General features: G+C 31.9%; 1 pseudogene across 1 annotated transcript; it reads left to right on the forward strand.

Moving 5' to 3' along the window:
* Nucleotides 1-5,543: 5,543 nt before the first annotated feature.
* On the forward strand, nt 5,544-15,409 carry LOC145576634 (organic cation/carnitine transporter 1-like; annotated as a pseudogene). Its single transcript, XR_014098501.1, has 3 exons — nt 5,544-6,003; nt 13,514-14,311; nt 15,005-15,409. The product of XR_014098501.1 is annotated as an organic cation/carnitine transporter 1-like (transcript).
* Nucleotides 15,410-25,787: the final 10,378 nt, after the last annotated feature.

Here is a 25,787-nt window from a genome sequence, read left to right on the forward strand (position 1 = left end):
CCCGATTCTCCTTTAATTTCGTGGTTCCGAACCATATGGAGTTAATAATCTCATGGATTATGAATGGGGTGTAACCTTCACGGGTCAATCATTGTTGCCTTTCGTTGTCTCTTTATCGTGGTTGTCTTTTATGATCCGTGAACAGTTTACAAGTTCCTTAAAAACTTGTTGACGGCTCCCTACTTTCCTGGTCCCTAATCGTTGTCTCTGATCGTATATGTCAATTCCCACTTCCTAAGAGTGTCAAGCATATTCACACATGCTTAACGTAGGCGCACTTCGAACGACACCTACACAACCGTTTTTAGCTTTTTAAACGGTCGCAAAGATGTCTGAACAATTAAAAATAATTCTAAAATAAAATAATCTTTTTGCGACCGCTAAAAACGGTCGTAAATAGCGACCGTTTATTTGACAGTCGTAATTTTGTGACAGCTAAAAGCGGCCGCAAAAGGGGTTTTTTTTTAAAAAAAGTAGGGTATAAAACAATGCCTCATCTTCCCAAACCTTAATCTGCTTTTCACGCACGCCGCTCATCTCTCATCTCTTTCCTCTACATCTCCTTCTCTTTCCATTCTCTCTCTTCTCTTTCCCCTCCATCTCCCTTTCTTCCTTTCCTTTTCTCACGCCCCTCCATCTCCCTTTCTTCCTTTCCTTTCTCACGCCCCTTCATCTCCCTTTCTTTCTTTTCCTTTCTTTCTCCTTCTTCTCTTTCCGTTATTGCAGCACCATTTCCTCCATTTTTGTTCTCTTTTTCTTCTTCATTCAATTTCTTTTTCTTTGAATTTTTGTCAACAAACAGTTTTGGGTGTTCGGATTTTGTTGAACAAACGAATAATTATTGTGTTTATGGTCAAATTCGAACATAAAAATTTCATATTTAGAGTTCTTATGGTCAAATTTAACCATATAAACCCAAAGAGGAAGAAATTATTGGGAAAGGTATGTGGTTTATTGCGTTTTTTATTTGAATTTCCATGATTATTTTAATACAAATTTGTATATTTTTTTTTTATTTTTGTTTGAGTTTTTATTCGAAGTTTGTTGATTTTGGGTTTTTTTTTATTTTTCGTTTATTTTTTACGAATTTTCGTGAACTTTGTTCATATTTGGTTCGAATTTCATTCACTTTGTGTTTGATTTCAAATTTTTGTTGATTTTGTTCATATTTTCGGTTATTTTGTTCATATTTTCGTTGAATTTTTTCATGTTTTCGTTGTTTTTGTTTACATTTTCGGTATTTTTTGTTTAATTTTCATTAATTTTCTGGATTTCTTTTAGGGTCTATTTTTTTTATAAATTCAAATATTTTTTTATTTAAGGGATGTTTTTGGTGGGCAACGATGGTGGGTATTGGTGGTTTGGGTGGGAAATAGTCGTGGGGTTGCTGGCTGTGAGGAGTAGGAAGTGGGTGGAATTTTTTTTTCCTTTTTTTTCTAGATTTTAGCTAATTTTCGTATTTGCGACCGTTTATAAAACCGGTCGCAAGTATTAATTTTCGCGACCGTTTTCCTTGTGGTCGTTGAAAATATTCAAAACGGTCGCAAAAAAATCTTCGACCGTTAATCGATCATAATAATTGTTTTTGCAACCAAGTGAATAACAACCACCAAGCTACGACCGTCGACGGTCGCAATCTAATTTCAGCGATCGTTTTTGCTATTTTTAATGACAGTCAGAGGCGGTCGCAATTTGGCCAAATTTTAGTAGTACCGATGTTCTCCAGAAACTGATGGTTATTCAGGTTAAATTCGACCATGAAAACTTTAGATCTAGAGTTTTCATGGTCAAATTTGGCCATATTAAACCAAATTCGAGGTGACATTCAACAAAATTCGATTAAAGGTATGTTTTCTTGTTTTTAATTTTTTTAAAAAAATTATTTCGTTAAGTTTTGGGTTGTGGTTTTGGGCGGTTGTGGTGGGTGGTTTTTGCTGGGTAGATGGTCGGAATAGGTAGGGTTAGGGTGGTAGTTCCGGGTTTTGTTTGAGTGGGTTAAGGTGATAGATCTGGGTTAGGGTGGGTGGTTTCGAGTTAGGTGGGTTTAGATGATAAATATGGGTTAGTTGAGTAGGTTAGGGTTAGGTTAGTTATGGTGGTGGGTTTGGTGGGTGGGTTCGGGTTAGGTGGGTAAAGGTGGTGGGTGGTTCGAGTAAGGTGGGTTAATGTGGTGGGTGGTTTGGGTAAGGTGGTTAAGGTGGTGAGTTAGGGTTGGGTGGGTCTAGTGGGTGGGTTGGGTTAAGGTGGTGTGATTGGTGGGTTAAAGCAAGTGAATTGGTTAAGCGTGGTGGCGGTGGTGGCTAGAAGCGGTGGTGCGGGATTTTTTTTTTATTTTCTTCCTTGGAGTTTCTGACGGAATTCCGTCGTAAATTTCCGGCGAAGTATAGTCTGTCGGAAATTTACGACGGATTTTTTTGGGCCGGAAAACCATTTCCGACGGACTGTTTTCCGTCGAAAAAGTGGTTCCGATGGAAATTTTGTCGGAAAAGGTCATTTTTCCTACAAAAGGTCTTCCGACAACCAGTTTCGACGGAAACTCCTTCGAAAACGGGTTTTTCGACGGAAAACAAGTTGTTTCCGACGGATTTTTTCCGTCGTAATTTGGCTGTTTTCTATTAGTGTAATTTGCGCAGGGTATGGATGGGCCTATGTTATATCCATATTTCAAGCTCAAATGGCCTTTTATGTGAGGGGTAATGATAAAGTATATAACATATTCCTGCGCCTCAACCATCAGCTTAAGCTTTTGGTTGACTTGGTCCTTTAACAAACAGCCATTGTACAACTAGGAATTGAAAGTTTTGGATTCATGGCTACTTCTCTTGCTTTCGACATGACGTTTGTGTACTGCATTGCGCTATTTTTGACAAATGTGAAGAACTTTGCTGTTTCATTGATGCTTCAATCGTTAGTTCTAAGGGTACGCTGGCACCTTTAATGGTGGTTCTTGGGCGATTAAGTGCTATGTTTTCATTTATAGTGATTGGGGGATTATCTATTCTAAGTGGGTTAGTGAGCTTGTGGCTTCCAGAAACTAAGAATACTCCTCATTTTGACACTTTGGAGCAACAAGAAGAGGCAGTAAAGTTAGGTAGATATGAAATAGCAGGTTCATGAGATAAACCTAAATGAGTTTTATACTATACACAAGTATGGTAGTTTTTAATGCTATCAACATTATAGCAATGTTCTAGTTTGCATCTTTGATAATATATGAAATATATATAAAACAAAAGAATAGGAGTTATTAGAATGAAAAAAGAAATTAGTTTACTTTTTAATTTCTTGATATTACTTGTATAAGGAATTTTAGACATTTTTATGGACAAAACAAGGTTACTCTTATGATCATATAAATAAATTGTTAGTTGAGACGAACATTACAAGAGGTGGGGGGGGGGGAATTGTAGGTGAGTTCCTAGTGACTAATTTTGCGGAATATTAAAACAGAATATAAAAGGAACTTGTACAACACACAATGTTTTACGAGGAAACCTTCCAAACCCCAACTGGAAGTAAAATCTCGACCCTCTAAGGGATTTCAAACACCAAAACAGTTCACTATAATAGGGCAAACACACCAGTTACAACCTATTATAATCAGACCTAAACTCGACCTAAACTCACGAGTTCTACAGTAAACTTGCTATAAAGTAGAACCCTATTCTACCCAACCTAAGTCCCTGACTTAGATTCTCTCTATACTCCCTAAGTACTTAATCACTCAGCTTCACTATAGAAGCCTACAAAACTGTATGCAATAAACAATTCACTCACCCAAACCAAAACAGTACAAACACTTGACTTCTAAATGTGAAAGGAAAGCTACACATGGAATTCGAAACTAATATGACAAATCTAGACTTGGCAAACTTACACAATTGAGCTCTTTTCAGATTCTTCACGCATAAACTCACACTTTATGTATACAAGATGCACTCGTTAGTAAAGTAGGGTTTTTCAAAAGATAGAAATTATAAAACTGCCATAATTCATAAAAAACGGTTTTGTGTAAGTTTTTTGTAAAGAAAATATTTTTAGAAAACTTATCAAAGATAAATTTATGAAAAGAATAATATCTTCTTAGAACCAGATTTTATAAGATAAAATTGTTTAGAAATTCTTTTCATAAATTAAAACTTATCTTTTATAAACTTTTCTTTTATAAGTTTGATTGCCAAACTTTGTCACGCTTCTAATAAATTCCATGCATAAACTAACCTAACATATTTACAACAAAAACATAAACTTAACATAACCTAGATTGTTTCGTCAATTGTTGTAGGTTAGGGTACTTGGGCTTCACACAGTCCAAGATTAAGTTCCTACTGTCTTCACTTCTCCAACACCTTCCTGGAATTTCGGAAGCCAAGTTACTGTGAAACTTGTTGTCTTCATGTTCATGCATGTTAGAGAACTCTTCTTCTATTTCTTTAACTTTCCTTAAAGTCTCCTTGAGTCTTCATAAGCAGGCTACTCTTCAACTTCCAAAGTCTAGCTAGTTCACCTGTTCTACTTACAACACTTAGAGAAATCTCATTAGTTGAAGTTTCCTCTTTGTGTTCATCATCATCAAAAGTCTTAAGCTTCAACATAAATAAATATTACACTTATGACCAATGTGACCACACGCACATGTGACTTGCCATACTAAGTTACAATGATTAAAATTTATATAATTTTAACTAAACTGAACATATTCTAGCTGTATTTAATACAACAAAAATAGAGCAAGAAATAAAATATTGAAGAAGTACATACTAATTATAGTTTTTAAAAATCCTAACGGTATAAAATGTAGACACCAACTTAATTAAAATTAAACCAAACCACTAAACTTTGTAAAGGTACTTAGTACTTTAGTAGATTCATCAAAATAGCTAAGGAGTAGTGAAACCAAGCAATTTTTTTGTTGATTCCTCACCCGAAGCAAAATATTCTCTAAAAGCAAAATAATATCAAGTCGTTGAGACCAGATTTGCCGTTTTGGATGGAGATGGTAACTATTCACCAGTAAGCAACATTCGGAAGAAAATCTTGTTTGAATCATCTGAACATAAATCTTATTAATATCTAAATTTTTCTTAGAAATTTTTGCATGTTAATAATTAAATATATCAAATTGTACGTTGCAACATGATATAAGAAACTTGTCAACTAAAAAGGAACGGAGGATGATTCATATCAGCTTAAAATTCTACATCCGTTCCCAAAAGTTTGACTCACTTACTATTCATGTGTTTAAAATAAAATAACTTTGATCACATTTTATGTTTTATATAATCAAAATAAATTAGCAAGTTTGATCTTGTTATTCCCCTTATGATAAACTTTTCAATTATCAACTTTTTTAAAATTTACTTATACGTACGTGGCCGAAGTGAGTGGAACTTTCAAGGGAGAGTATATAAAATGCTCCATAATGGAAAAAGTAAGCCTCAAAAGTTGGTCATGCGAATCATATTCTGCGCATTGTAGTACTATATATATATGATGCTACCACCAATATCTAAGAAAATAAACTCAAGTCACACACAACAAAACACTACGTAAAATAACCATATATATGGCAGAAGAAAACACTCCTGTTCTCTCCCTGAATGTAGAACCTTCTGTAACTAACGGAAATACAACAAACAATAATGTAACAAACACAATAACAGAGCTTACAGTAGAAGAAGTGATTGAAAATTATGTGGGTTCATTTGGATACTCTCAAATAATACAAGCATTTTTGGTATCATTGGCATGGATGTTTGATGCTCAGAGTACTCTGGTTACCATCTTCAGTGACGCCGAACCCGAAAGATGGAGATGCAAGCCAAATCATACGTGTAATGGGTTGCAAAGTGGTAAGGGGATGACAGTATGTAGGCTTGAACAAGATAGTTGGGTGTGGGAAGGTGGAAGACATAGTACAATATTAGCTGAATGGGGACTTGTTTGCAACCATAAATTTCTTGCTGCTCTTCCTGCTTCTTGCTTCTTCCTTGGCTCTCTCATAGCCTCATAGGTAACTAATTTTTAACCTTTATATCTCTTTAATTGTAGGAGGAAATCTTGTTTAAAAAGTGTGTAAATTTTTTCTTGATATTATTACGCTATAAAACAATATAGGATGTGTAAAAGTGTTCATGCTTTCACTAGTAAAATATTAATCTGATATTCATGTATAATTTAGAGTGTAAGGGGAGTTTAGTTCATTTTTATGTACAAGATAAGTTTGGAATGGGTAAAATTATACCTTGTGTTGACAAATGAAGTTTAGTAATCTGAGGGGGAGGTGGCCGGTGACCGGGTATGACTCATATGAGTCGTTTCATACCTTTAAATATCAAATAAAAGATTAAATTCTAATATACATTCTAGTGTAAGGTGCATTAAAGATTATTTTTGTATCATTTGATAAATCTATACTTATATATTAAAAAGCGTTTCTAAAACAGAATATGTTATAGTTATATATTAAAAAGCGTTCCTAAAACAGAATATATTTCACGTGTTACCTTTTTCAAGTTTGACATGTCAGCAATATGCGCCACGTGTGATTATAAATATGCCATGTCACTTTCACATGTATTAGGTTTGCATCTAAAAAATGCTTATAATAAGACTTGAACTCAAGACCAACAAGTCTTAAGTTAAGAGTCCTACCATCTTAGCCATTTATTAATTGTATTTTTTTATCCAACAAAATTATAGTTAACTTAGATAAGTTAATTTGTGTCTAATTATGCTATTTGTTTCCATTATGTAATGATTGAGTTCGACAGCTAAAAAATATTTATAGCAAGACTTAAACTCAAAACCAACAAGTCTTACTATCTAAACAGTCGAATTTGATTAGCAAATTAATTCAAGTACAAACTAGCAACCCGAGACATCGTCCGGGCCACACACTAGTTGATGATTAAATGAGTGATAATCAATAATATGAGCAAAAAAAAAAAAAAAAAAAAAAAACCCATGAATGTGCTTCGCTCTTGGGTGTATTTAAAAATCTCTACTCATAAAAGAAAATGTTCATTATCATCTAAAACCAAATATATCGTATTAAATAGCAATAAGATTTTTAGCCCTATATTATTTACTCGATCTAATCTGTTCATTCCTAATTTCAAACTCACACCACTCTCCGAACTAAACGGCCCCTCAATATCATTATATTTGATGTTTTTTTTAATTTATTGTAAAGTATCCTAGTCTTAGGATAAAGATTTTACATTCAATGCATGAAATATATGTCTACACTTTTGTTATGTCATGGGATAAAGTCACCCAATGCTTATTCTCTTTATATAATTAACCACAAGTTTCTTTGTGATGGAGGGTTCTATTCCCCTAACGAATCACTAATATATTACGTCTTAGATTAGAAATGATGCCACTTAAAAAAGATAAAGTAACATTCCTAACCACCGCACCCCTTTCATCCAAAGACCAAATTGCATAATGCCCATCCATGAAATTAGAGGGTGTTGGAATATTAGTGCTTCATACAAGTTAGAGTACGTACTATATTTTTGGAGTAATATGAGTTACTGCAAGTTAATTAGGACTCTTTAATTTATTTTTAAGCTAGTAATGCTAGTTAGTTCCTGTTTGTTGGTATGTAAAGAGGCACTTGAATCATATTCCACTTTTAGTTGTTCCTCTTGCTTGTTAGTTTAAGTAATTATTCTTATTAGGACACTTGAATGAAGCATATCCCACTTTTAGTTGTTACTCTTTCTTAGTTTAGTATTTATTTATATTTATTTATAGATTTTTATGCTTTATTTATTTGTACAAGCTATGTATAACAGATTAAAAACTATTCAAGATGTGAAATACTAAAAAATGGAGAATAAGTTAAATTAATCAATACATGTTTAGTGACTTAATTTTTTTTTTTTTTTAAAAACTTAAATTAGATGAAATCTAATACAAAATGCTTTGTCCTAATTCAATTTTAATTTTAGATAAGAATTGAAGGAAGAGGAGGTAGAAAAGAGGTAAATTTGGCCAAAATATATTATTATCATGTGGTCTATATAAAATATGAAACTTTTGTAAATTAAAAGAAGGTAAATAAAAACCACAAGGTGGCAAAAATCAACAGACTAAAATGAGTAAAATCAAAGGTATAAAGTATTCCAAATGAAATAAACACGACTTATACACCGTATTATACAACCCGGTCATAATTTAACCGTATTATACTTTATGTAATCACCCCTTCTTGACTTAGGGCATGTTCACATTTACTGAAATGAGCTGAACTGAACTAAATTGAACTGAACTAAACTGAACTAAAATTAAGTTGAAGTGAACAGGCCCTTAACTCCTAACTTCTTAAACCTATCTACAAGTTTTACATTAATATTAAAATTTCTTAGGCAATGAAATATAATACCGGATTATATTTATATAATAATCTATTGTATGTTTTGAGTTTGAGTCGGATGATACTCTGTTACTTGTAATACTCTGTAGTAAATTTTGGTAGCCAATGAAATTTATAAATAACGGATCAATATATGCATGTATGTAATCTGAATAAAAGTTTGAGTTATTGCCGGATGATTCTAACTTAAAAGTTTTCAGTCCTTTAATTTTAACTTATGAGCGAAAAGCTTAATTTGCATAGCAACATTATTAAAGTTCATTAAAGTAAGTAAGAAATTAAAATCTAATATTCAAAACATACATAACTAGCTTAAGGCCCATTCTCATTGACTGAAATGAGCTGAACTGAACTGAACTGAACTGAACTTATTAGAGCTAAAATGAACTGAAATGAACTGAATTAAACTGAAATAAATATTTTATAAGAGAAAGAAATTAGAAAATGAAATGAACTGAAATAATCGTACGAAAACAGGCCCTTAGTCCTTCATCGAAATATCATGGATTTCATGGTAAGTGCGTGGGATAGTAAGATATATGGAATTTGTTGAATTTTAACAAATTTGATGGTCAACGCATGTGTTTATTTTATAGTCCATAATAAAGAACGTACATGAAGCGTTCCCATATTACATGGTAACCAAAAAAAGAATAATATGATAGTTCATTTTCACTTAGAAAGCATGAAAACTAAATTCCCTTATTTAGAGGTTGCTGATTCTTGATGTTACTATTGCAAATAATAGTGCCAAGATTTTGACACATCAATAGTATATATTCTTAAATAAATCTACCTGATCTTCCTTTTGCATTGTTGTTTGTTATAATTATGTCCTTGCCATCCAAAGGTCAAAAAGATCAAAAACCGCACAACAACAAAAAAATTTTGGGGGTAAGGATCCTTTTTTATAGCCTTCTTATTAGACTTTATTCACTTTATCTTATTTTAGCTAAATTAAAATTAATTTTATTAAACTGAATATATAATTGATAAATTTAAATTATTTTTACTAAACGCAATTGATTTTTAATGAACTGAAATATTTTTGTTAAGTGAAAATTATTTTTGTTGAACTAAAATTGTTTTAACTTTTTTTTTTATTATTATATCTCTTCTTTACATTTATTGATTTTTATCGAAATAAATTTAATTTTAGAAAATTTAAATTATTTATACATAAATGAACTTTTTCTTAGAAGCTGAAATGATTTTTATTGAAATGAAATTATTTATATTGAATTTTTTTATATTAAATATTATTATTTGAAGGTGAAGTGAATAGGGTCTTACTTTAACTATCAAAATCTCAAACAGTACGTAGATAAAAAGTCATTGTCATTCTTTAACGCATATTTTTAGTATGTTTTGGGAATTTGGGTGGCCGGTAATAGATTCTCATGGCGTGCTTAACATATATATGGAGGCACTATTGTAGTTCTACATTTGTCTTAGTGGCTATAGATTGAACAATATTCTACCACTAATCCACTATAGATCCTTTTTGTTAGTTGTAGAGTTTTACTACTCACATTATTCTTATTCATAGCTTTGTATAGGATATATTTTTTTTTTCAATCCATTTTGTGTGTGGTTGATCACACAATGTGTCCGCTTGTTAAAAAAACTAAGTAACCCATATAATAGTGATGGAGTAACCCTGTAACATAGACCGGATAATCCCTATACCCCTGACAAAGTAACCCCTTTAACATTGACCAAATAACGCCTATGACATTAACGAAGTAATCACCATGATGGCTGGTCACACAGTGTGGCCAACCACATATAATTTACTTTTTTTAACACTTCTTTTGTGTGTTATTCTTTTATAAATTTTCTTCCAAAACTTCACTTATTTAAAATAATCTAACTCATACTCTCTCCATCTTGAAATAGTCGCACGATGTTAAATTGAACAAGATTTCTTGCAAAATGATTGATTTCTTACACTATAATGTTTATAATGGTCTATTATATATCTTGTCCAAAAAAAAAATGCTCAATTATATAGATACTCCATCCGTTTTTAAATACTTATTCCATTTATGTTAGATACGTATGTCGATGCTAATATTTGATCAATAATATCTTTAATTACCAATAAGTATACTTTCTAACAATTAAAAATTAATAATCTATTTATTGAGACGATTTCAACAATTACCCACAAGACTTTTTTTTTTCTTATGTATAAATCCCAAATATTAGACAAAATAGGATAAATAAATAGTGCAAAAAATAAAATGAGTGCAATTATTTTAAAAAGGAGAGAGTATTTTATTATAGTTAATGGGTAGTGGCTACTTTTTATTATTATTGTTTTAATTACTATTAGTGGAAGGTGCCATATGATTTTATGCTTCCTATAAAAAAAATTATGTACTATATATGATTTTATGCTATATACAAATATTCCATTTCTATTCAGATTTATATATTTTTTTTATTCTTTTATTATTTTTTTTTTGCCATGTTAATTTAGTAGTAAAAGAAGAGGCAAGTGAAGGGTATTTTAAGTTAATAAAATAAGCAAAGAAATAATCGGTGTATTACTTTACTATAATTAGTATTTTTCTTAGTATTTTTTTAACAACCAAACCCTATAATTGTTTCTAATTCGTCTTAAATCAACCAAGAGTCTATTATGCACATGCGGGTGTACCACACATGTGGGGTTATTTACTCATTCAATCCACAAATGAGTTTGAATATTTATTTGCTCTTTGTTGATTAAATTAGCAAATAACCTCGAGCGTACGGTTCACCCGAGTGTATATAACAAATTCTAAAATCAACCAAACTCAACTTCTTTTATATATATTCTCTTGTTATGATTACTGAAAAGACAAATATTATTTGTGACAGACTAGGAGTAGATTTTTTTTTTCTTTTCAGAAAAAAAAAAAAAATTAATATTTTGCACTCTCTCCATGTTTTTTTTTCAGTGCTACACTATAACCGTCACATAACTATAGGCAATAAAATTGATTTAAATGAATAAGAGGTGAGTGGATAGTTGGTATATTAAAAATTGTATAAAACAAAACTAGTGGGGTTAACAATAAACTAGATTAGATCTTCAAAATTCAAAAAAAAAAAAAAAAAAAAAAAAAAAAAAAAAAAAAAACACTAGATTAGTCTGGTGCGATGCATGGTTTGAACTAATAACATTTTCAAAAATGTTTATAATTTATACCAAAATTGAAAACATAAATTAAAAAATTTCCAGAATAAATAATACTTCAAAAATTAAATCAAAAAAATTAGAGCGCGTAGAAAAAATTAATTACCTCAGGAAAAATAAAATTAAATTACTATTGTTAGAGAGAATAGATTGGGCATAAAATAGAGAGAGAGAGGGAACATTGAAAACTTTAAAGCATAGGAGTAGGAATAGTTATGTATGAACAGTTGAAACATATAGTACTAATAATAATAATAATAATAATAATAATAATAATAATAATAATAATAAATCCACCAGAATTTTAATAAAAATAAAATTATAACATGATGACATCATATATAGTTTTGGAAGGAAAATTTGATAATTTGACACGTGTACAAATTGTAAGATAAGATGATGTCAACGGTTGTTATTCCCCCGTCACATATTATAGTTTCTGTTTTTTAATTTTGGAGACCTGAAATGTTGTTCCTTTTTCTATTTTTGGATAGTATGAAAGATCATTATACCCTCTTGTTTTAACTTTATTCATTGAACTACCTAATTTACCCTTAAATTATCCACTTGCCTTACTTTTTTCACTTTCTCTTTTTAACTTTTGTCTATAATTATACTTTTAAACTTTTTTCCCCTTAAATAATCCCCTTGCCTTGTACTTTTGTCAAACTTTTGTAGTTTTTTTTTTTTTTTTTTTTTTTTTTTTACTTTTAAAGTTTTAATGTATTTCATCCACTTTCTCCTCTTCTTTCTTAAATACCATGAAAAAACACAAATAAAAACTATATATTGGGACGGATGGAGTATTAGGTTATAAATAATGATTGTGATAGGAATTATAGGGTAAGGACCATGAGAAGAAAAATATAATATTAAAATATAGCTTTTTGCAAAAAAAAAAAAAAAAAAAAAAAAAAAAAAAAAAAAAAAAAAAAAAAAAAAATTGTAACACTTAGGGCTTGTTCACATTTACTGAATTTCAGTTCAGTTTAGTTCAGCTCCAATCAGTTCAGTTCAGTTTAGTTCAGTAAATATGAACATACCCTTAAATAAATACGATCATATTTAGCAAGTATAACACTTAAAAAACACAAAAAAAAAAAAAAAAAAGTACTTCCTCCGTTTCATAATGTTAGGGCCTGTTCACATTTACTTAATTTCAGTCCAGTTCAGTTCCAATCAGTTCAATTCAGTTCAGCTCTTAATTTCCCTCTCTCATAAAATATTCATTTCAGCTCACTTCAGTTCAGTTCAGTTCCAATCAGTTCAATTCAGTTCAGCTCTTAATTTCCCTCTCATAAAATATTCATTTTAGCTCAGTTCAGTTCAGTTCAGTTCAGCTCCAATCATTTCAATTCAATTCAGTAAATGTGAACAGGCCCTTAGTCTCATATAATATTTTGGGCGTTTCAAAAAGATATCCCATATTGAATATGTTCCATTTTTAAATTAATTGGTTGTGGATTGATGACATGACTCTAAATAAGGAAAATTCTACCTTGGATTTTGCAATTATGACTTCTTCTTTCCAAAAAAAAAAAAAAAAAAAAAAAAAAAAAAAAAAAAAAAAAAAAAAAAAAAAAAAAACCAAAAAATTTAAATAAGGTAAACTAATTATAAATTATTTTGTAATTTAATGTTAGATTCCAAATATTCACTTTTCTTATTTTATATGATTGATTCCATATGAGATTAACATTATGAATAGAGGGAGTATAAATTAAAAAAAAAATGTGTTCTTTTATATAATCACATACCCCTCCATTATATTGATTTTCTTATTTGGAATCTCTAGACACATCAATGCAAATAAAATCTAATACTTTTACTGTAAATATATAGTCATGTATGTAAAAAGTAAAATCTTTGTTGAATTAATTTCGATTTTAGTTTCTAAATACCCATGTAATTTTTAATTTATTACTCGTAAATTCTAATGCAGGTTCAGCAATATATGGACGTTTAGCTGATTCATTCCTAGGAAGAAAGAAGACCTTAATACTAGCATGCTTGCTAACCGCCATTACTGCACTCCTTACCTCTTTCTCACCAAACATATGGACTTACGCCGTTCTTCGTTTCTTCAATGGCTTAACTCGGTCCGGAATTGGAATCTGTTGTCTCGTCCTTGCAACCGAAGTTGTTGGTCGAAAATGGCGAGGTCAAGTTGGTCAATACGGTTTCCTCTTCTTCACTCTAGGGTTCCTCTCCCTTCCTCTTATAGCATTCTACACTAAATCTTGTTGGAGATCTCTTTACCGGGTTCTTTCGATCGTTGTCTTTGTCTACTCCATTGTTGTACTCCCTTTTGTTTTAGAATCGCCTCGATGGCTTCTAATACGAGGGAGGAAAACGGAAGCTCACTCAATTTTAACAAAGCTAGCTACTCGAAATGGGAGAATTCTTCCTGCTAACATTCAACTAACAGACTCGTGTTTTTCGAAAAATGATCCTAGCAAGAATATGAGCCTGTGGCAGTGTAAATGGGCAAGGATAAGGATGTTGAAGGCAATGATAGCAGGTTTCGGGGTTGGATTTGTGTATTATGCAGTTCAATTGAACGTCGAAAACTTGAATTTTTCCAAGTATTTGAGTGTTGCCATCAATGCATTGTTGGAAATTCCTGCTGTCTTTAATAGGGGGGTTCCTTCTAGTTTTTACGAAACGCCGACTGCTGCTGTCGGTTTCATGTTTTGTTGCAGGGGGCTCATGCTTACTTTGCATCATCTTCACCAACGGTATGATTTTACTATACAGAAAATACCAGTTAATCAATTTGATGAATAAAATTTGTTTATCAAATGACAAAATTGTAAATAAATCAACAATTTTGTATTAAATTTGGGTCTCACTATTGTTGATTTATTTACCATTTTGTCATTTGATAAACAAATTTTGTTTATCAAATTGATTAACTGGGACTACCTCCTATATTATATCATTCGCTACATACTTAGTATATTTTTCTTATAGATTATTAGTACATTACTTTCCTCGTTTTAAGTAGAGATTTTACTGAAATTAAATAGTTAAACAACAAAAAAATATATTTTTCAAAATGAAACTATACTGATATGCATGTTAACTTGCTAATAATTTACTTGAATAAACCATGAATTGAAAAGTACTGCATACACATGTAGTACTACCTCTGTTTCTTATTATGTGCTATTATTTGTTAGACATACTATTCTTTGTTATACATTATATGAAATGGATGTAGTATTTGATATTTATTTTTCATTGGTCTGTTTTTTTCATAAAACATGCAAGAAAATATTTATTACTGACATACGTGCTAATTTGATAACAAATCTCAGGTAGTCTTGTAATATATATATATTTTTTTGGTGTCTATAGTCTTGTAATATATGGAGACACGTATATTGATATATGATCAAAATCACCAAATGTTTTTGTAATTTTGACAGGCAATGGAGGGACTATAGGGAATTGGATACAACTAGGGATTGAAGGTATTGGATTCATGGCTGCTTCGGTTGCTTTCGATATTACGTTTGTGTACTGCATTGAGCTATTTCCAACAAATGTGAGGAACTTTGCTGTTTCATTGATGCGTCAAGCGTTAGTTCTAGGGGGTGCGGTGGCGCCTTTGTTGGTGGTTCTTGGGCGATTAAACGCTATGTTTTCATTTATGGTGATTGGGGGATTATCTATTCTAAGCGGATTAGTGTGCTTGTGGCTTCCAGAAACTAAAAATACTCCTCTTTTTGACACTTTGGAGCAACAAGAAAAGGAAGAGAAGTTACGTAGTCATGAAATAAGTTCATAAGATAAACCTAATGTGAGTGTTGTACTAATTAATGGCTTATGATAGTGCGCCAGAGATATGTATCAAAGTATATTATGATCTTGTATAAGGAATATTTTGTTCGTTGGGCAATACCCTTGAGTCAAACTATCTAACTAACCACTATTCTAAATACATTGATAAGTTAGTTAAGGGTCATTCTTCCACAAAGAGTAAGGGGAATCCCGACAAGTGTTATTTGTAATAAGTTACACCGAATTGAGAATTAAAGAACGAAAAATTTATGAATTAATTAGTTTAGACTAAAGAGATTACGAAGGGAAAGATGGGAGATGGGATAGATTCAACATCTACCAAGCCAATTATGAATCAACATATCAACCAATTAAATTAGGTAAAACACAAACCATACTATGGGTGATTGAACGAGATTAAGTACAGAAATGAATATAATTTCATGACTTATTCCTATTATGTCTATATATTAAACAAAACAGATAATGACTTTAATTAGATTTTGATACAACTTATTAGTATCAAGATCTGGGAAATTATATATATGAAGTTTTTTATCTTTGGGGAAGTTGAATAATTTTCAACTAACAACAATTATAGAGTGGGATTGAAATCTTCTCCACTGTTTGTTTATATATAAATGTTCATACACTATTCAGAAAAACTCTCTCATACTTTTTAAAAGCTAGGCAAGGAACGCAAATTTTAAGGTGCGCTATGTTGCATCTAGAAATAGGTGAACCACGCTTATACTTTTGAAAATTCAGAAAAAAAAAAAAAAATTCTTAACAATTGCAAATTTATTTGAACATTTAGTAAAAAAATTTAAACATCAAAAATTTTGAACATTTAGTAAAAAAATCTGACAATCATAATGCATCATGCCTATACTTTTGAACATTTAGTAATAAATCTTAACAATCGCAAATTTTAAACATTTAGTAAACAAAATTTAAACAATCGCAAATTTTGAACTTGTAGACTATAAACATTATTTTTTATAAAGAAGTTTGTCTATTTGTAATAATTTAATGGTTTTATAATATAAACTGAACATTTACTGCATATAAAAATGAACATTTCTTTATAAAATGTGAACACATAGAATTACAAGTTTATATTTAGTTTTTGCGACGTGTTTATATTTATTTACTAAATGTTCAATTTTTCATTCATGCCCATAATATAATAGTTATATCCAAGAGTTATACTCATGACCATAATGTTGGATATAACACATTTATGATATAACTCTTGGATAATGCCATAAATGTTCAATTTTTCAATCATGCCCATAATATAACTCTTGGGCAAGTTTATATCTTATAACACTAAATGCTATTACTAAAATCAGGCCCAGAACATAAGATATAACTCTTGGACTCGAGCTATTTAACCCTTCATTTGCTTAATTGATCGGCTGGTCAATACATCTATAATATTATTAAAACTCATTGAGATAACATGCTAACAACATGTGTCACCTATATGCCACATGTGCGCTACATGCCTACATGTCATCCTATGTGTCATCCCTCTTCTCTCACCATTTTGAATTGTATTTTGTATAGATGTTTAGCCTCTTTAACAAAAACTTTTCATTGGCCTAACTTTAATGCTATATAATAGTGTTTAATTTAATTGAAAAACTCTTCATATATATAATCTCTTATTATATTTTCATTTAATTATTAATTTTGTTCAACATTAGCTCTTCTAACTTAATTTGATCAAACCTATGAATTTATAATGATGCGGGACATTGCCCGGACCAATAACTAGTCAGCTTTTAAAAACTTGGACTCTTTTACTAGTCGAATCCTTAATTGCCTAACTAAAATTTATTAGCTCGACCCTGAACTTCAAATATATGGTCATAAAATATGATCTAAGCTCTAATATCTTCGTAGAGGTTTAATAAACTTGAAAATTGTCGTATATCTGCAAGTTTCTACAAAATAATATCAACTCTCAAGAACACTAGAAAATGTATATTAATAATTAAAAATAGCTCCGAAGAGCTCAAATAAGCACAAATATGACCGTGGGACGGGGAAATTAATATATATATAAAATGGAATTATCCGAGTTGAAGGGAGTTGATTAGAGATCAGATTCTTAGAGAGTCTTAGTCTCTTAGAAAGTATAAAATTTTCGTAATTCCTTAAAGTAAATTATAAAGGTGTTCTTCAGAGCAATATACTTGCAATAAGGGAGAGATTTATCTGTTTTCCATCTCTTTTTAAGCAAAGTACAGTCTAGAATGCTCCACATTTATTTAAGTTTTCAATTCAAGTGTTGTAATTAGGGCTGTTTATCGGTCTAAGACCGGATCGGACCAGACCGATCCGGACCGAACCGAAGACATAATTAAATTTTAAGAATCGAAGATCGGACCGATTAAGTTGGGACCAATAGTTTTGGACCGATTTAAGAATTTTTTAAAAAAGAATTCTTATTTTTTATTAATTTTATGAAAAAACTCAAAAAAAAAGTAAAGGAAAATCTAGAGTTTAACGTCTTTTTTTGTATATTTAGTACAAAAAAGCCCATAAATTTAAAGTTTTCTAAGCTTATTAAGGATAATCTTAACCATTATTTAAGGTTTCGCGCATATTTTTAATAAAAAAATCGGTCCCATCCAAGACCGGTTTTTATAGAGTTTTGGACCGGAGCGGACCGAAAACCGGTAAAATAAATTTCTAGACCCGAAGACCGGACCGATTAATTCGGTCCGATCCATTTTTTCAGTCCGGACCGATTTATGAACACCCCTAGTTGTAATATATGAGTGTTATAATCAATATTTTGCATTTGGATAAAAAAAGTTTATTTCAAGAGATAATTTTGTCCTTTCAAACTTCTTAAAAGAATCTTTTCTTTGTGTAAAATCACATAATAAACACAATAAACCCTTGCTTAAGTAGGGATCACAGTCTAATGTAAGAAACGACTTTGATATGTGCAATGCTTGATATAAGAAAGATATATTTGGCATTAGCTAACTTGGTAAAGGCGAAAGCTGAGAATGCAAAAGGTTTTATTTCCGACTAAATTAAGTTATTTGTCAAAACTCTCTAATCAAACAACTATTATTATGAAGCACGGTGGACTATTAGATGTATTATTTAATTGTTTAAGAATTAAGTAGTAGACTAATAGCGTAGTGATAACTAAAACCGTAATAATCTAATAAGATATTGTTCCTAGTTGCCAAATACTACTCCCTCTGTCCCTTATTTTTTGCCCCAATTTATTTTTTATTCTATCTCTTTTATTTTACCCCATTTTTGGACATATGGGACCACACCTGACTCTCATAACCACCTCACTAACCATACTATATATTCTCTGTTATCAATACTTTCCACTCATATATTAAAGAACAGAGGGAGTATTACGTAATATTACATAAAGATAGCATTGTTGGTTTGATAGTTTGGTTTTGCTTCGGTTTAAAACCAGTTCGGCTTGAATTTAGGTCGGTTTGAAAATGGTTTAAATGACCTACGAGTTGGTTTTGGTTCGATTCGATTTCTGTTTGTTTTTGTGCGTTTTTAATTCGGTTCGTTAACTTGTTTGGTTCTTATACGGGTTTTCATTATTCGGATCGATTTGGTTTTGGTTTTACTTAAATATGGTTCAGGTAAGATTTCGGTTTCAAATAATTTTTGGTTTTTAATCGGTTCGGTTCTCATTTGGGTTGATCAATTACAGCAGTTAAATGGTTTACGTTTTCTCTTAATACTTATTCAATGTCAACATTATCGAATTCAACACTTTCAACACTTTTTTTTCTTCTATAGTTCATATGATGATTCCTAAAAAAAAAAATATGAACTATTCCCAAAAAAAAAAAAAAAAAAAAAAAAGTAATGATGCATGAACTTAGTTTAAAATATGTCATGCGTAAAATAAATTAACAATAAACTAATTACTAACTTAACCGATACTCTAGTAATAATGTACTTCGTAGTAAACATGTGTGTGCATAATTGGATTTCATTTAAAATTCCTTTTAACGTGATTTTAATCTTTATTTAAATTTTTCTTTGATTTTTAATACTTGTAACACATACCTTTTCACGGTATTTAAGAAAATTGGGTCTCACATGATTTAATACAAAAAAAGGAGGTGAGAGTTTGTTAAGAGTATAATTTAGGGCATGTTCTCTTCAGCTTAATTTCAGTTTAGTTTAGCTCCGCCAATCGGTTTAGTTCAGTTCATTTCAGTCCAGTTCCTAATTTCCTTCTATCATAAACAATTCGTTTCAGATCTATTCAGTTAAGTTCACTTCAGTTTAGTTCAGCTCTAATCAGTTTAGTCCAGTTCAGTTCAGTTCATCTTCAATCAGTTTAGTCCAGTTCAGTTTAGTTCAACTCCAATCAGTTCAGTCCTGTAGACACCTGATTGTGTCTCCCCAAAAACCAAACCTAATGATGAGTACTTTTCATGTCATTGATTATCAAACGAAGTGAAATGAGAAAGAGTCTCGTGAATTCTTTTATTTTCTAAAATGTTTTAATAAAAATAATTCATTTCTGTTTTCGAAAATCTTTCATTTCGCATCCTATTTATGAAAAACGTCCAATCTTGTTTATTATAGTCCATAATCAGAGTTCAATAATTATGTAGTTGTATGGGGCTTTAAAAGACCTTTCTAACGATATATTATAAGCCCAATTTCGAGTTATAATAAGGAAGTTATGGTCAAAATATTAAACTGTGTCTAAATGAGTTTTTTGGGCAGCCCAATGATCATGCGGAGGGTCCATTAATCTTAATTATATTCCTAAACCAATTAGGATTAATTAGAAGGTTCTATAAGTTTCTAAAAGATCTTAATTATCCTTTTTGAAAAGATAAGATTAAAGATAAGCTTCTATAAGACTCCTCTTTTTGAAAGTCCTAATTCTATTCGAAAAGATAGTTTGGGCTTGGCCCATATCTTAAAATTAGGGTTTAAAGCGGGTTGGGTACGGGTTGACCCGACCTGAAACCGACCCAACTAATTAAACGGGTTTAGGCAGGTAGGTTTCGGGTTGAGATTTCCAACCTGAACCCGAACCATTTAAATTCAGGTCGGGTTCGGGTTGACCCAATTACATAAACGGGTTGAAAATCTTTTTCAAAACCCGTTTATTTCGGGTTGGGTTCGAATCAGGTCAGCTTTTGTCAGCCCTAATAATGTTAGGATGTCTTTATTGCTTTCTAATATCATATTATGATTAAAGATTTGATTTTTGTTGTTTAGTGACATGCTAGGGTTTGTTATTAATAATGTTAGCATCATGCCTAGGATCTTGGTAATATTATGCTTTGACAAGATTATTTTGATGATGATGATTTGTTGTGTCAAATTATATATATAATTTAACGTAATTTGTTAATTAATGAATTGTTTTGACATTATTTGTTAATTAACAAATTATTTTCAAGTTATTTGTTAATTAACGAATGGTTTAACATTATTTGTTAATTTACGAATTGTTCCATGTTATTTGTTAATATACGAATAATTTATATATAATTTGTTAATAGTTATATGTTACTTGATACGACTATTTCACCAAATTCCACTGAGTACTTAAAAAATTCACCAAATGGCATTAAGGTTTTCAAAATTCACCAAATGCCATCGAGTTTTTAAATTTTTCTTCAAATGCCATTAATGACTAACGGCCGTTAACTCCGTTATTCATTAAGATTAAATCTTGACACTTGTCATAATATGATTGGTTCGTTTTAATTATTTATTTTAATTAATAAAAATAATTTTTTTTTCTTCATTTTCATGGCAAAAAATTGCTGGGTATAGTTTTGGGGGTCATTTTGATCCTTTATGGACACAAATTAAGCTCGGAATTGACAAAAAAATAACGTAAATGCTCCGTTTTGTGTGTTGAAAAATATTTCAATTAGCGTGTCGTTATTTTTTAACCATCAAAATTGATCGGGTAAGGTTTTGGGGGTCATTTTGATTCTTTATGGGAACAAATTAAGCTCAGAATTGACAAAAAAGTAACGTAAATGCTCCATTTTGTGTGTTGAAAAATATTTTGATTAGCGTGTCGTTATTTTTTAACCATTCAAATTGATCGGGTAAGATTTTGAGGGTCATTTTGATCCTTTATGGTAACAAATTAAGCTCGGAATTGACTAAAAAAATAACACATATGCCCCGTTTTGTACCGATATCGTAATTTTTTTTTTCGAAAAAAATGCGAAACTGGGTATTTACGTTTTTTTTTTTTTTGCCAATTTCGAGTTTAATTTGTACCCATAAAGGGTCAAAATGACCCCCAAAACCTTACCCGAACAATATTCGTCACGAAAATCGAAAAAAAGTATTATTTTTATTCATTAAAATAAATAATTATTGTGTATTAATTTTAAAAATTAAAGGAATTTAGTGAAATAATTTTCCAAAGTAATGGCATTTGGTGAAATAAGAATTGCATCAACGGAAAACTAACGTCCATATGCTATTAGTGACACGAGGTGTCATTGTATTCTTTGTCAGTGGCATTTGGTGAACTTTGAAAACTTTGATGACATTTGGTGAATTTTGTAAGTACTCAGTGGCATTTGGTGAAACACCCATACTTGATATTATCGTTATTGTTTGATCACGCCCTCTCCTACAGGTTTAAAAGGAATTTATACTTGAAATCACGCTTAATAAGATAATTAATAATTTTATTTAGGCTAATATGATTTTAATTCAAGTGATGCCAATAATAGATTTGTTTGTGCTTTAATATTCAACCAACATAGATTAAACAGGTTTAGGGTTAACATATTGAATGTATGTTAATCGAAAAGCGCACATGAATATGAGAAGAATAAAGTAGAGGCGTATTTAGGGCAGGTTCAATCTCTTAGGTTGGATTTGTACATTCATCCCCGAATATCCAGTCATGGTTCAGGACCACTATTGAGTTAGCGATCTCATGGATCATGAAGGGGTGTAACCTTCATCATGTGAACTGTTTACAAGTTCCTAAAACTTATTGGCGATTCTTTTGCTCTAACTTCCTTCCCTTTGGACGCTACCATACTTAAGTGTATGATCATTGCGGGGTTCAAGTGTGGGATGCTTGAAATATTCCCTACGGTTTTTGGCGACTCTAGTAGGGAGGATTTCTATTTTAATTCCTAAAATTTATTTTGGCAATAATTTAGAATGAGTGGATGAGACTTGAAATATTCTAAGTATTCACGTGCGTAATTTTGATTGACATTAATGGAATATGCATAAAAAGGTTCGCATTGGATAGACCATCCGTAATGCGTCAAAAACATAGGCTTTTTAAACGTAGGAAATTTGGGAAATATTTTTCACAATTAGAATCGAAAAAACTCTATGAAAATCGGAAAATTTTAAGAACACAGAAAGCTGCTGAGGCATGTAGGAATTGTCGCCGAGAGAACAGTGCTCATCGCAATGCGATGGCTATGTCGCGATGTGATAGCAATATCGCGACGCGAAAGGGTCATCTCCTCGCGATGGTCCCTGTTTTCTCGCGCCAAGTTCTTCCAATACTGAGCCAGAAATTTGCCTTCTTGCTTCGACCGATTCTATCACTGTTTCGCCGATTCTACTTCCCGGTTGAGTTTTTCCTTCTTTTTTGAACCCATATGTGTTCTATATATGGCCATAACCCTCTGGAAATTCACGCTCCATCTACCCAATCGAACGCTCATTGCAACGAAGGGTACATCAGAGTTTGTGAATTCACCAAACCATGGAAGCAAGTTTAACTTGCGGGGTCCCATCCATACGCGCCAACCCTTCCAAAGGTAAGGCTTCCGCGCGATGCATCCGGACTCATAACCATGGACCCTCTTTGACTACCATAATCCTTGAACTTTAGAGAAATAGAGCCATGGTTAGGTTGCAAACTCATTGCATCATATTGTGCTTATTTGACTACTTGTGCATCTTTTGCTTGTGCATAGCTTGTATGTGTTTACACTAACCGTTTGTTTGACTTGTGTTTGAGTATAAATAAACTGAACAATGACTAAAGGACTTTTCCTAATTAATTAATATAAGTCTAATAAATTGACTAAACGTGACTTAGCACGACTATAGGCATGTCCCTTTTAAAGTAGAACACTGGAAATAGGTTCAGATTGACGTTTCAGTAATGACGCGAAGATCTGACCTGTGCCACGACACGCAAGTGTCCATCGCGACGCAATAGTAATATTGCACCGCGATGGCTCTGGCGCAACGCGACAATACCATTGTTTGCTCGATGGTCTAGTGTTCTGCTCGAGTCTTCACGCCAAGTCTGATTAATCGATTTATTAATAACCGAAGTCATATTTAGTCCTTAATTGAGTCTAGTCACATAGTCCCATGGTCTTACACAAGTGTCAAGCATACCACTCTCACCTACTAATCAATAGCACACACTTTGTACATACTCTTTTCACACCATGACCATGTCTTAGGTCCATGCATGAGCCGTCCTTTCCGTCATTTGAGTTGAGGGTCCACTCTATTCCTAAATTCTTCCATACTTCTCCATCCACATCACCTCTCCATACATTACATGTATCGCGCTTTCCACATCCACGTTCTTTCATCTCATACTCCATGATTTCTTCCCATCCATGCATGTTGAATAGAGTTTGAGTCAAATGATTAATAATAAACATCCATGACTTCCCTTTGCACAGCACTTGGTCAAGGAGAGAAAGGCGTTTAATCAAGGACAACACTTTCATCCAAGTACTACTCTTTGATAAACCGATCCGTCAAAGAAGGAAAGCTAAGAAAATGGCTACCCAACTAGAAGTTGATGAGTTGAGGCCAAATATGAACAATCTGAATGAGATATTGAAGACTCTCGTTCTTCAAGCACTAGGCGAAAATACTAGTTGGCCACCGGTTCAAAACCCCCCTATGCCACCGGTTTTGAACCGGTGGTCAGTTGGGGGGTGGCAAATCCTAGAACAAAAGGCCACCGGTTCAAAACCGGTGGCAAAATAACTAATTGCCACCGGTTAACCGGTGGCAAATATATTTGGCGGTTTTTTTTTTTTGGGTTGGCAGACATTTGCCACCGGTTAACCGGTGGCAATTGTAGGTATATATTTTTTTTTTCTTTTTCACTTTAAATATAATTGAACTCAAAAAAAAAAAAATTTAACATCAAATTTAAATATAATCGACCAATTTCATTCATTATAATCGAAAAAATTACAACATATATATAATAAAAAAAAATTACAACATGAAAATGACAAATAACGAATAAATTAAATTACAGAATTCCAACAACCAAAAATTGAAAAAACAAAACCAAAAAACAGTCCAACCAAATTGAGTCAAAAATTACAATATAATACAAAAAAATACATCTTGATTCTTCAACTTATATTCTCATCTTGATTCTTCGAGTTATTAAGATCTAAATCAATTAACTTGCATCAATTAAAACAAAAAAAATTACTTGACAAAAAAAAAAAAAAAAAAAAAATTAATAAAATCACGAACCAGAAAATCCGAAAACCCAGAAAACCCAAAATAAAAAAAAAAGTAAAAAACAGAAAACACAAAAAACCACGAAACCCGAAAAAACCAAAAAACCTCAAAAAAAACAACCCAGAAAACCCGAAAAAAACCCAGAAATCAGCATGCATGTTTTGATTAAACACAAAAAATTCGCTAAATTAACAAAACACCCACCTTAAACCATCCAACTAACCCAGATCTATCACCCTACCCACCAAAACTACCCACCACAACAGTCCAACACCACCACAAACCATCCGACACCAAAAACGACCACAAACCGACCAATACCATAAAAATCCACCACCAAAAACCACCACAAACCACCAAATTCCACTAAAAATCTCAAAAATAAAATAAGAGTAAGAAAAAAAGAGAACTTACCTCAAATCCCACCAACACACCCCGAATCTTGCTTGAATTTGGGTTATAAAGGTCAAAATCGACCAAGAAAACTCTAGATCTAGAGTTTTCTTGGTCGAATTTGACCTGAAAACTTTTGGCGGCCTTGAATAGTGGCGGCGGCGGTGGTGCTCGAAAGAGGGTAAGAGGAGGAGGAAAGAGGAAGACGACGCGAGAGAAGAGAGGAAGGAGTGAGATCAGAGAGGAAGAGGAGAGAGGAAGACGAGAGAAGAGAGGAAGAAGGAGTCAGATCAGAGAGGAAGAGGAGAGAAGAAGACGAGAGAAGAGAGGGAGTGAGATCAGAGAGGAAGTGAGGAGGAGAGAGAATGTGAGGAGAGATTGAGGGAGGAGTGAGAACGTGATCTGATGGGGCTAGGGTTTAGCTAGGAAAAGAAGGGTTATATAGGAAGGATTAAAAGGGCGGTTTTTTTTTAACAAAAATATAATTAGTTATTGCCACCGGTTCAAAACCGGTGGCCTTTCCAATTTTTGCCA

The sequence above is a fragment of the Chenopodium album genome, chromosome 13 (genome assembly GCF_948465745.1).
Source record: "Chenopodium album chromosome 13, dcCheAlbu1.1, whole genome shotgun sequence".
In the NCBI taxonomy this organism is placed as follows: domain Eukaryota; kingdom Viridiplantae; phylum Streptophyta; class Magnoliopsida; order Caryophyllales; family Amaranthaceae; genus Chenopodium; species Chenopodium album.